This window comes from Nuphar pumila, chromosome 5, assembly GCF_984573655.1.
Source record: "Nuphar pumila chromosome 5, dmNupPumi1.hap1.1, whole genome shotgun sequence".
In the NCBI taxonomy this organism is placed as follows: domain Eukaryota; kingdom Viridiplantae; phylum Streptophyta; class Magnoliopsida; order Nymphaeales; family Nymphaeaceae; genus Nuphar; species Nuphar pumila.
In genome coordinates, this window is record NC_143253.1 from 25,080,825 (window position 1) to 25,092,506 (window position 11,682).

Here is an 11,682-nt window from a genome sequence, read left to right on the forward strand (position 1 = left end):
GTATTACCGACATATGTTCCTGCAACAAAATAGGTAATGTGAAACCAATATATAACAGGAATACCCAATAACATCGGATACGAAGCTCATACAACGTGGAAACAAGGTTCTTCTCCATTGTATATTGCTTCAATATGCTTCATTACGAATATGCCACAATCGACCCCATTACTTTGTAACGGAACATCGTCAGCACAGAGCAACATCCACTCACCAATGTCGACACCCATTTGCCCGTTAAGGAATCCCGCCTGTGAAAAAGGGATAATATATTACAGTCCGGTCCACCTCGAATAGCTACTTCACCTTTGGGTACAAGCTTACCAAATGCATAGCATCGCGTTCTACGCCATTGTGGCAGTCCAATGAGTTGTTGCACCATAGTTGTTTTAGCTGAAAATTCATCTCGTATAGGACCCAATGGTCTGGATGTTGCCAGAGTGTAGGAAGTAAAATCTGCGAATCGATAAAATCATTTTTCGTTCCAGAGACTTATCGTGATGGGGATGTTACGAATAAACCTTGGATAAGAGGTTTGTTCACTTACCTTTCCAAATTTCGAAATGTCTATGCACTCATCATCGTTGTTCCAACAAGGTAGTGCATCTTCGAATCCTATGCTGTATGGCTTTCGCCGGACGTACATCTGTTGCACGAAATAGCAAGGTTTAACCACCAAGAAACGTGAGTACGTCATGAAAGCAAACAGAACAACAGCGGCACAGACATACCATGAAATACGGGCTGATGATGCGTATTGTATTGCTCGTTGGGTTGCTCTGAATGTAATTGACAAAATCATACATTGTCTGGTTGCACAAAGTTACAAACTTCAGAACATGCAAACCGATGACCTAGAAATTGATAGTGGACAAATACTTACAAAATTACTGATAGTGTTCCCATCTGCAAATTCATCTTGCATTTGTTCAATGTCATCTACGAACTTGTCAGGGCGTTGCCGCCCACCCGAGACTGTGGATGTTGCACTGAGTGCACCATGAGCGTGGTATTCAGGATTGGACATTGAAATTATTGTCTACAGTAAACAACACTAGTCCAAATACGACATAAAAAGCCAAATGTTCACTAAATCGCTCAGGCGTTTCAAAAAATATACCTCTTAAAAGCTAGTCCTCGTACTGTGGATGTGGTTGTCTTCTTGTTCAGAGTCGTGCATGGCCGTTTTGCTCCCATCGTCCACTCCATTGGCAACGTGCCTGGTCGTTTAGCTCTCATCCTCCTATTCGTTTGCTCCGTGCCTGGTCGTTTTTCTCCCCTCATCCACTCCTCTGGCGCCATGCCTGGTCGTTTTGCTACCATCGTCCTCTCCGTTGCCGCCGTGCCCGGTCGTAGTGCTCCCATCGTCTTTGGCATCGTGCCGGGTCGTATTGCTCCACTCGTCCTCTTCTTGTCCGCCATGGCTGGTCGTACTGCTCCGATTGTCCCCTTCTTCGGCGCCATGCCTGGACGGAGATATCGATGGCACCTTTGCAACGGAGATACTGAAACGCCGTCCTCACCTACAAAGGTAAAGTCCTTTAACATGCAGCCATTTTTTGAAAACAGCTCGCTAATTAATTGATTGCGTTTAAAAAAAATATAAATACGGCTTTTCGCATGCCGCCTTTTTTTTATAACCGCCGCCAAATTAAATGCTTGTGTTCGAAGTATTCAAAAATACGTCTTTCCATGTCGCTCATTAAGTTTTAAATATTCAAAAATACGGTTTCCACATGTGATTAGACATTCGAACAATACCCACAAATCACTATGCTGCGATGCCACAGATCGCTCTCCGACTCAAAGCACGAAGTTAATTAATTGATTGCGTTTAAAAAAAATATAAATACGGCTTTTCGCATGCCGCCTTTTTTTGATAACCGCCGACAAATTAAATGCTTGCGTTCGAAGTATTCAAAAATACGTCTTTCCATGCCGCTCATTAAGTTTTAAATATTCAAAAATACGTTTTCCACGTGTGATTTGACATTCGAACAATACCCACAAATCACTATGCTGCGATGCCACAGATTGCTCTCTGACTCAAAGCACGAAGTATCCAGCGATGACAACAAATCCTTTCCTTATCTATTGATTATTTAACACAAATACCTTTTCACGATTATCGTATATGGATACAAACCTTTGTGCCGTCAGAACTCGTTAAATTATTGTTCATGGCTTAGATTGCCAATACTTTGTGCGCTATTCTTTCGAGGCGAAGACAAATACAGCGATTGCTAAACAGAAATGCTATATCTTAGCGATGCCAAAGAGGTTAGGCAATGCCACGATTTCTGAAGAAACATCTATTTTCGTTTAAAGTTTATTTATTACCGAGACCCAAAGTCGGAAAGATGTAATAATAAAGAATTAAACAGTAAAAGAATTTCATGTTACCGCAACTCATTATACAATTACAACAAATGTATAGCGTGATAAAAATGAAAATCTAGGATTTATTCCGAGTCACTGGATGAATCTGATGAAATTTCATAGACTTGTCTCTCACTTTTTATTGGTGGACTGTCTATCCTGGGTGGCCTCTTCGTTGCGAAACCTTGCCTAAGAAGACTGGTCATCATGTCCACCACTGCATTCAATTGAATGCCCATAGTGCTTACTTCTGTCCTTAATTTCTTATTCTCCCTCTCAATAAGTTCGAACCTTGCGGCAGAGACAGTCTTCTCTTTTGGAGCAAGTGTTCGGTCTTCCTCGTGATTTGTTACTGATGGACTAGTCGTATTAACCAGAGTGAGACGACGTTTTGGTTGTAGAGGCTGGGCTACAACATGAGAAGGGACAGTTGGGAGGCATGGGTTGACAATTTTCTCAATCTTCCGATTTCGCCGCATTGGTTCCCAATAGCTTTCGAAATAGAAGGGATCAAATTGTCGTCCTTCATGATCATACGGTACGGTAGGGAAACCACTTGAGTTCCAATTTAATAATTCGTCCATGTAGCGATCGCTCCAATTCACGTGCCTGCCCCCACCAATATTCATCTTTCTTCTCACCTCCAAAGGCTTATTTGGGATAGACTGCCCCAAGCCAGATTGTAGGAGAACTCGACTACCTTGCTGCAACTCAGCTTTAAAATTGCAGAATAGCCACAAATCGCGGTCAGACAATCTGGCAGCCTCCGCAACAATGTCTTCATTATCGCTCCCATCTCCATAAGGTCTCCACAAAACCTGTACATTGGTAATTCTTTTTAATAACGAATGACAAATATATTAAAATTTATTTACGCATGATATGGCAACAACGATATGCACTACGGAAGACAATCCTGCAGTGATGTATACTTAAGAATGCTGAACATTACAACGATTTATAATACTCAATGGTAAATGCTGACGCGATTGTAAACAATTTTAGAACGTTTACCTCGTTTAATTGCAGCCCATCTAAAATGGACTTAGCATTATAAACTGCGATGTTTATTCTGGCCCAGCGACCGATCTTTGGAAAACCACAAATCGAAGGGCCACACCGTGGACGCAATGGGATAATATGTTCCAACGCCCAGGCCTAACAAAAAAAATATTATTAGCAACGCCACAGACTGCAATGAGATTTGTCTACAAATACTAAGTATGTAATCAACAAATACCTGAACAAATGGCCAAAATCTGCCAACTATTTTCGTACCATTACTCGCACGGTGGAGTTGACTGTACAGGTGTGCGAGCATAGCGGCACCCCAGGCATAGTTGTCGACTTCGTCTAAGTCTGCCAGGTACTGCAGCCACATGGAACTTATTCTCGAACCAGAACAATTGGAAAATAATGTAAGAGCAAAAAAATATAGAAGGAAGTCGCGCAACTCTTGGTCAGCTATTTCAGATACACAAGTAGCGGAGTGGCCTTCCCATTTATTACGAAAAACTGAGACCTTCATTGATGTGGAATTGCTTCCACCAGAAATACATTGACTTCATTCGTCCATCGACATTCCTAGAAGGGCAGTGCAGTTTTCCCTTGCGTTATAGTTTGAATGCCGTAATAGGACAGCACTGCCATCGCACTTAAGGCCAGTGATCCTCGCCACATCTTCTAGAGTCATGGTGATCTCAAAAGAATCAAACTGGAATGTGTTAGTCTTATCATTCCACTTATTTACCTGGTGAGTCATGGTATTCCAGCAAGTTTCAAAATATTGCTGGTCCAAAAGGCCACCGAAGTGCATATTTCGTAGTCGGTCCTTCTGATATACACTCAGTTGACCATATCAAGACAGAACTACAGGCCATTGACAGCGACCTTCGAGCTTTTCACCTGGTGCTCTACTTCTCCTGTGACCTCCCTGTAACACAAAATAACATATTATTCCTACAAATTATAAATTACTTCCATTTGTACTTATAAATACTATTCTACTAACCGCTATAAATAATATTGGTTGCAGACATACTATTGCAGTAATCGCTATAAATATCAATACCTAACACAGTAATCGCTATACCAAAATCGCTAAACATATTATTAAATCTTCGCAGACAGGACGGATATATTTACCTTGGTCGCTATTTTCTGCTGTTCTCCCTCCAACCTGGGACTTTCTGGTGGGTCCACTGCCTCCAACTGCCTTTCAATCTCCATCTCTACCGGCTCCACCGTCGCATGCCTTTCTCTCGCCTTCCTTTTCTCATCCTCCTTCTGCTTCCTTTCTTTGTCCCTATTCTCCTCCTCCTCCTTCTGCTTCATTTCTCTCTCCTTTTCCGCCTGCTCCTTCTGATTCCTTTCTCTCTCGCGTTTCTCCTCCTCCTTCTCCTTCCTTTCTCTCTCCTTTTCCGCCTGCTCCTTCTGATTCCTTTCTCTCTCGCGTTTCTCCTCCTCCTTCTCCTTCCTTTCTCTCTCCTTTTTCTCCTCCTCCTCCTTCTTCTTCCTTTCTCTCTCCCTTTTCTCCTCCTCCTCCTTCTGTTTCCTTTCTCTCTCCCTTTTCTCCTCCTCCTTCTCCTTCCTTTCTCTCTCCCTTTTCTCCTCCTCCTCCTTCTGCTTCCTTTCTCTCTGCCTTTTCTCCTCCTTCTCCTTCCTTTCTCTCTCCCTTTTCTCCTCCTGCATCCTTTCTCTCTCCTTTTTCGCATCCTCCTCCTTCTCCTTCCTTTCTCTCTCCTTTATCTCCTCCTCCTTCTGCTTCCTTTGTCTCTCTCTTTCCTTTTCTTCCTCCTGCTTCTTCCTTTCCCTTTCCTTTTCTTCCTCCTGCTTCTTCCTTTCCCTTTCCTTTTCTTCCTCCTCCTTCTCCTTCAGCCGCCTTTCTTTCTCTTCGATTTCTTGTTTTCTTCTTTGCCGCAGTTCTTCCACCTGCTTCTTTCTTTCCCTTTCCTTTTCTTCCTCCTTCTCCTTCCGTCGCCTTTCTTTCTCTTGCAGTTGTTGTTTCCTTCTTTCCTGCAATTCTTCCTCCTGCTTCTTCCTTTCTCTTTCCTTCTCTACCTCCTTCTCCTTCTCCTTCCGTTGCCTTTCCTTCTTTTCCTCATTCTTCTTCTGCTGCCTTTTCATTTCCTTAGCTTCCTCGAACTCCAACTCCCTCCTTCGCCTTTCCTTTTCTTCCTCAAACTGAGGAATATTCTGTTCCTTCTCTTCCTCCTTCTTATCCATTTGCCTTCGCCTCTCCTCCGCCTCATTCAGTAGTCTTGCCTTGTGTCGCATTGCTCTACTCTCCAAGTTTCTCCTATGAGCCTCCGCCATCATATTGCTAACATCCCTTTCCCACTCCTCTGCCTTCTTCTTCCTCTTTTCCATCTGCTGTGCGTTAATCATCTGCCTTCTATTTATATTCTCATCAATATTTCTGGCCTTTGCCTTCTCTTCGTCATCCTTGTTCTGCATCTTTCGTTCTTCAGAGTTCTTCCTTTGGTCCGCAGCCTCGATATCTGATGGATAATCCTCCGCAAAATACGATTCCAAGGCTTTTTCCCTGTTTTCATCGTTCTCAATCTTAAGTATATTTTGGTATCTTTCAAAAACTTTAGATAGATGGGACTGGCAGATCACTTCTCTAATAGACAACCCATAGAACGACGGGGTATCTCTAATCTGATGAGGCGCAGACATTGCTAACCTGCACAACACAATACACGATCATCATCATTAGAAATCGTCGGAATATTTGGGTTCATAATACAAATCCTTGTATAAGAACCAATCTTCAGATTGAAGAAAGAAAACTTACACGAAACTCACCGAAACGATGGGAATTTGGATATTCCAACTGTAGAGTAAGCAACAGTAACAACTAATACGCAACAGAAGGTGGCAACGATGTTGCGACTGCGCGTAAGACGGAAACAGATGCTCTGGTAAAAAGGAAAGGATGCTCCGGCAACTCGAGATGAAAGCAAAGAATCTCCGGTAGAGTGCTTAGAGCGAGAAAGGATTTTTTTGAACTATTTGTATCATACAACATAACGCTTGCTACATACGCAACCACCTGCGGAACGTTTTCCCGCGATATCGATGGAGGGCAGTTTTGTCATTTTCATGAACCGACGATTCAGTTTTCTAGAAGGAGGGCATTTATGTCTGTCCGAGGAAGAGGAACCGACGATTCAGTTTTCTAGAAGGAGGGCATTTATTTCTGTAAATTTTCAGCGATTTTTATTGTCATTTCATTCCCTATTTTAACTTCAACGATACATTACAACCACCTGCGGAACATTTTCCCGCGATATCGATGGAGGGCAGTTTTGTCATTTTCACGAACCGACGATTCAGTTTTCTATAAGGAGGGCATTTATGTCCGTCCGAGGAAGAGGAACCGACGATTCAGTTTTCTAGAAGGAGGGCATTTATTTTTGTAAATTTTCAGTGATTTCTATTGTCATTTCATTCCCCATTTTAACTTCAACGATACATTACAACCACCTGCGGAACGTTTTCCCGCGATATCGATGGAGGGCAGTTTTGTCATTTTCACGAACCGACGATTCAGTTTTCTAGAAGGAGGGCATTTATGTCCGTCCGAGGAAGAGGAACCGACGATTCAGTTTTCTAGAAGGAGGGCATTTATTTCTGTAAATTTTCAGCGATTTCTATTATCATTTCATTCCCCATTTTAACTTCAACGATACATTACAACCACCTGCGGAACGTTTTCCCGCGATATTGATGGAGGGCAGTTTTGTCATTTTCACGAACCGACGATTCAGTTTTCTAGAAGGAGGGCATTTATTTCTGTAAATTTTCAGCGATTTCTATTGTCATTTCATTCCCCATTTTAACTTCAACGATACATTACAACCACAATCATCAAAAGAAAGATTGCGCAAGCTAAGAATCTTGAGAGAGTAGAGGAGGGCCTCACCACCCACCGAATAACAAAAAATACAACGACTCAACTTCAAGTGCACTAAGGACCCAGAGTCGAATAAATTTAGAGGCAGCTCATCAGTAAGGACCCACAACAGTCAATGTGCAGGTCAGTCGGTGCTTGATGGAGCAATATAGGATCTTGTGATGGATGTGCACAGAAGCAGAAATAGAAGGGAGAGAGAGCGAGAGATGGTTAATGAGCCCGAACGGGTAGCATCCTGTAAGAGCAAAAGGCCATGAACACGCTGGGAGGAGCCCTCAGACCCCCCTTCTGTAAGGGTAAAAGCTCTGCATCAGACTCCATAACTCTTCAAGTTGAATGATGCTACCCACACTGAGAGGAGCCCCCAGACCCTCCTCCTGTAAGGGTAAAAACTCTGAATCAGGCTCCACAACAGTAAATGTGCAGGCCAGTCGGTGCTTGATGGAGCAATGTAAGATCTTCTGTTGGATGTGCATAGAAGCAGAAATAGAAGGGAGAGAGTGTGAAAGGGTTGATGTTCATGGCCTCCTCCAGGGGAGATATCTTTCTCGGATAATCCTGTAGTGCAGAGACTGGGTCTTAAATAATCATCCTCGGGGCACTTAAGTCTTTACAACCACTCCTTTTCAAAAACCGTCATTTTTTTTTTGCACCAATGGAGGAGAGGGTACTTAAGTCTTTGCAATCGCATCAAACTCCAACGCTAATTAATGCTGACAAACATGGGGATACGAGACGCACATGCTTACATACGTGGTGCTCTTTGGGACCCCTGATCATGAGATGTAGCTAACTGCCCTGTTCGGGGGGAACATATAACCTGCTTCGGATCAAACAGAGATCAATTGCTGATTTTCTCAATTTTTATTCATTTATTGCTAGGAAGCATGCCTCGTAGTAACGTAAGGTACATCATCCAAACAAGACCCAAGTGGGCATAGGCGCTAGAACCCTGAATCAAAGGTGAAATTGAAGTTTCCACATGTAGTTTGATGAAACAACAAGGAAGAAGTGAAGCCTACTCTCGAAGCAACAAGATCAAACTCCAATAGATTATCTTCCAGTTGGTGCCCGCCTATGACTATGGGAGTCCTTAGGTTCAGACCACCATCAAGAAATCCCAAGCACATGACTTCATCACTCACCTGCACCATAGAATTTGCACCCAAGATCCTCCACACCACACCTTCTCCGTCCAAAACCAGATCGATCTCGGGCACCGCTGATCCAACTCTCGTGCTCGCGACATTGCTTGTGCTAAAGCATGCCGAGAACGGCTTCGTGGCAGCCACTCTAGCAATCTTCATAGCCGCTGCTTCGCGTGCAAACGCATCCTCTAGATCCCTGTAAATGGAGCTCTCCAGCGTCGTGTAAGCAACCACCGTGCTGAATTTTGCACCACCATGTCCATCTTTGTCCATCTTAAGGAGCGTAGCATTCGCCGGGATCTCTTTCTCGTTCACTTTGATAGCGACCATGTTGATAAAGTACCCGCTTGAAGGCTGGTTAGCGTAAGTAATCATGGTACTTCCGAACGGATTAACGATCAATGGTGCGTATGCTAAAAGTCTGGAGGCATCGACGTCGGGAAGAAAGGAGTAGGCCGGCGGGTTCCCGATGAAGACGACGCCTGAGCTCCGCGGGGAGGGGGACAAGCAAATGGAGAATTTCCTTGGATAGTTGAAATAATCGGCAAGTTGCACCGGCAACGAAACGTTGGTCCGGCCGAACGCGGCCATTCCGGCGGCAAACTTTGCGAGCCCGTCGAGGAGCTGGGGAAGAGCACAGGAGAACAAGAAGCTTGGCATGGAGACGGCTCGGCCCAGATTCCGGCCATCGGTGGCAGAGAGTGCAATTATGTCAGTCATGGCGTTGCGGAGATCGAATTTCCCGGAGATGGGATTCTCCGGGAAGAGATTGCAGGTGTCGTTGGCACAGTCAGGCCCCGGCGGGTTGTAGCAGTATCCGCATGCATGGTAGTTGGCGGCGGCACAGAGGGGTGAGGAGCAAGGGATGTTGGCGTAGGAGGAGGAGCGGTAGTGGCGATAGCAGTCGGTCCAGAGGAATGAGGCACCTAGGTCCAGAACAAGGTTTTGGGGTTTGAGAGGGGTCATTTGGGAGACATGGAGGACGTATTGGAGGGTGGGGAAGTCTTTGGTCACGTTGGCAATGAGGGCCGGTGGTGGCCGCACTCGGAGGTCGGCGCCGGTGGCTGAGTGGAGGGTGAGGAAGGCCCATAAGAGGAGGAGGAGAGGGGTGGGAGACATCATCACTTCTCTTCAGGCAAGGTGGTGGTGAAAGGTTTCTGAGTTTCAAACCAAGCATTTTTTTGGACAGATATAGCTGGGAGGTATTCAGTTATACAACTATGCCCGGAAGGTCGAGTTTGTGTGCTTTTGAAGTCAAACCCCTTTCCTCGTCTCCTAGCGCCTACTAAGACAAGTTACCCTTATGACTTTATGCACACAAGGGTTAGAACCTACTTTCCCTGTCCTAATAGGACAAGTTACCCTTATGACTAAGCACGAAAGGTTCAGAACCTACAATTGAAACTTAGTGCTGGTTGTCAGTTCGGTTCCAATCGTCCCTTATGCCATCCCCTATCTTCATACATTTCTTAAATCTTATGAAGCAAATTGTTTCTTATCAAGTCTGACTCACTCTATCGATGGATTCAGTATTGTTGATTTAATAAGAATCGTCCCGCCGTTTGTATTTTCAACTGAAAATAGGATTTTTGAAATTACAAGATTCTGTGTTTTGTCAATGGTTGATTGTGGAATTGCCAAAAATCATGCACACACAAGTCAGATTTCGGCGTTTTAAATGTCGATAGATTACATCTATGGTGTCTGATTTGATCAAAACTACCTGCCTCAATGAAATACCTATGAGTAGGGTGGGCAACGGGCCACCATGGGTTGGGTTTGGATCAAGATTATTTTTTGGCCCGTGCTCATTAGGTACCAGGCCAAAACCCTGCCCGTTATATATGTGGGCCAAGCCCGAAAAAGCCCAATGGGCCTGAGTTATTTATTATTTATTTAATAATATAAAAATTTAAAAATATAATTATTGCATATTAACTTGATAACTATTACTATTTACTTAATTAATTATATTAATTTTATGAAAACTAGAAAGATAATTAGTTGGTAACATGAGAAGTTGAAAACTTGTTAATTATTACTATTTCAAATGAATTTGGTTCATGCTCTTCGAACCCGACCCGCTTCACTTTAGCCCGTTGGGCTAATGAGTCGGGCCATGGGTTTCTCTTCAAACTCGAGCCCATTAAGAACCGAGCTCAAACCTGACTCAGTAGTAAACGGGTCGAGCTGCACTTAAAGCCCTACGAGCGGAGCTCTAGGTCAGGCCAGGCTGGCCCGATGCCCACACCTGAGGTTTGAAGAGATGGGGATGAGTTTGGAGATTAGTGGAGCTGATTTGGCTGGTTGGGCCCGCCTCCCTTAGTTTCAAGAGTTAAATCTTGACCAGGACCACATTGACTAAAACCGAGATCTAGTCCTCAACCTGATTGAAAGATGTTACGTTAATGGTGTGCGGGTGTCTTTAACTAGGGGGCTTGGGTGTCGGTGACCCCACCCGAGGCTAGCTTTGGAGGCTGGGCCCATTGAGGGAACCACGATCAGGGTATATCAAGATTGGTGCTGCATGTCACAAGAATTTTTTGCGAGGGTTCCAAGTCATCAAAAAAATAAAAAGATAGTGTAACAAGATTGGTGCTGCATGTGTGACAAGAATTTTTTTTTCGTGTTCGGAACCACGATCAGGGTGATCAGTTCTAGCTAACCCCCAATCTTTTTCTTTTATTTTGTTTTCCATTTGACAAGCAAGCTGGGGTTGGGCCGAACCCTACCAGTTCATTCAATTAAAGACAATTACAAGTCGTTTGTGGCGTTTGCATTCAGAACAGCAAGCTTTTCACTACAGGAAATAAGGGTCTCATTACCGCCAGTAAAACGGTTACTGGCGCACAATTTTAGAGTCAGCAAAACATTTTAACGCTAAAAGCACAAAAAAGAGGCCTATTCTCACGCTAAATTGGCGCCAGACAAAAGCTTTTTATGTCACTATTTTAGCACCAGTAAAACTGGGCTAATAAAAAATTTATATAAAATCCTAAGGGAATTTTCTTTTACTGTCGCACAGGTTGCCCGCCAGTAAAATTGTTCACTGGTGCCAGCTTTACTGGCGTGTTTTTACGCCCTTCTGCAAATATTGCGCCAGTAAAAGACTGCTATTAAAAAAACAGAATTACGCCCTTCAGTCTATCTGAAAAAGGTTGAAAGTAAAAATTTATTCCATTTATAATGCCAAAATCTACGACCTATTACAATGTCTATATATGTATCATCATA

At 43.7% G+C, this 11,682-nt stretch overlaps 1 pseudogene; it reads right to left on the reverse strand.

Moving 5' to 3' along the window:
* Positions 1-8,244: 8,244 nt before the first annotated feature.
* LOC149837162 (putative aspartic proteinase GIP2 pseudogene) lies at positions 8,245-9,567 on the reverse strand (annotated as a pseudogene).
* Positions 9,568-11,682: the final 2,115 nt, after the last annotated feature.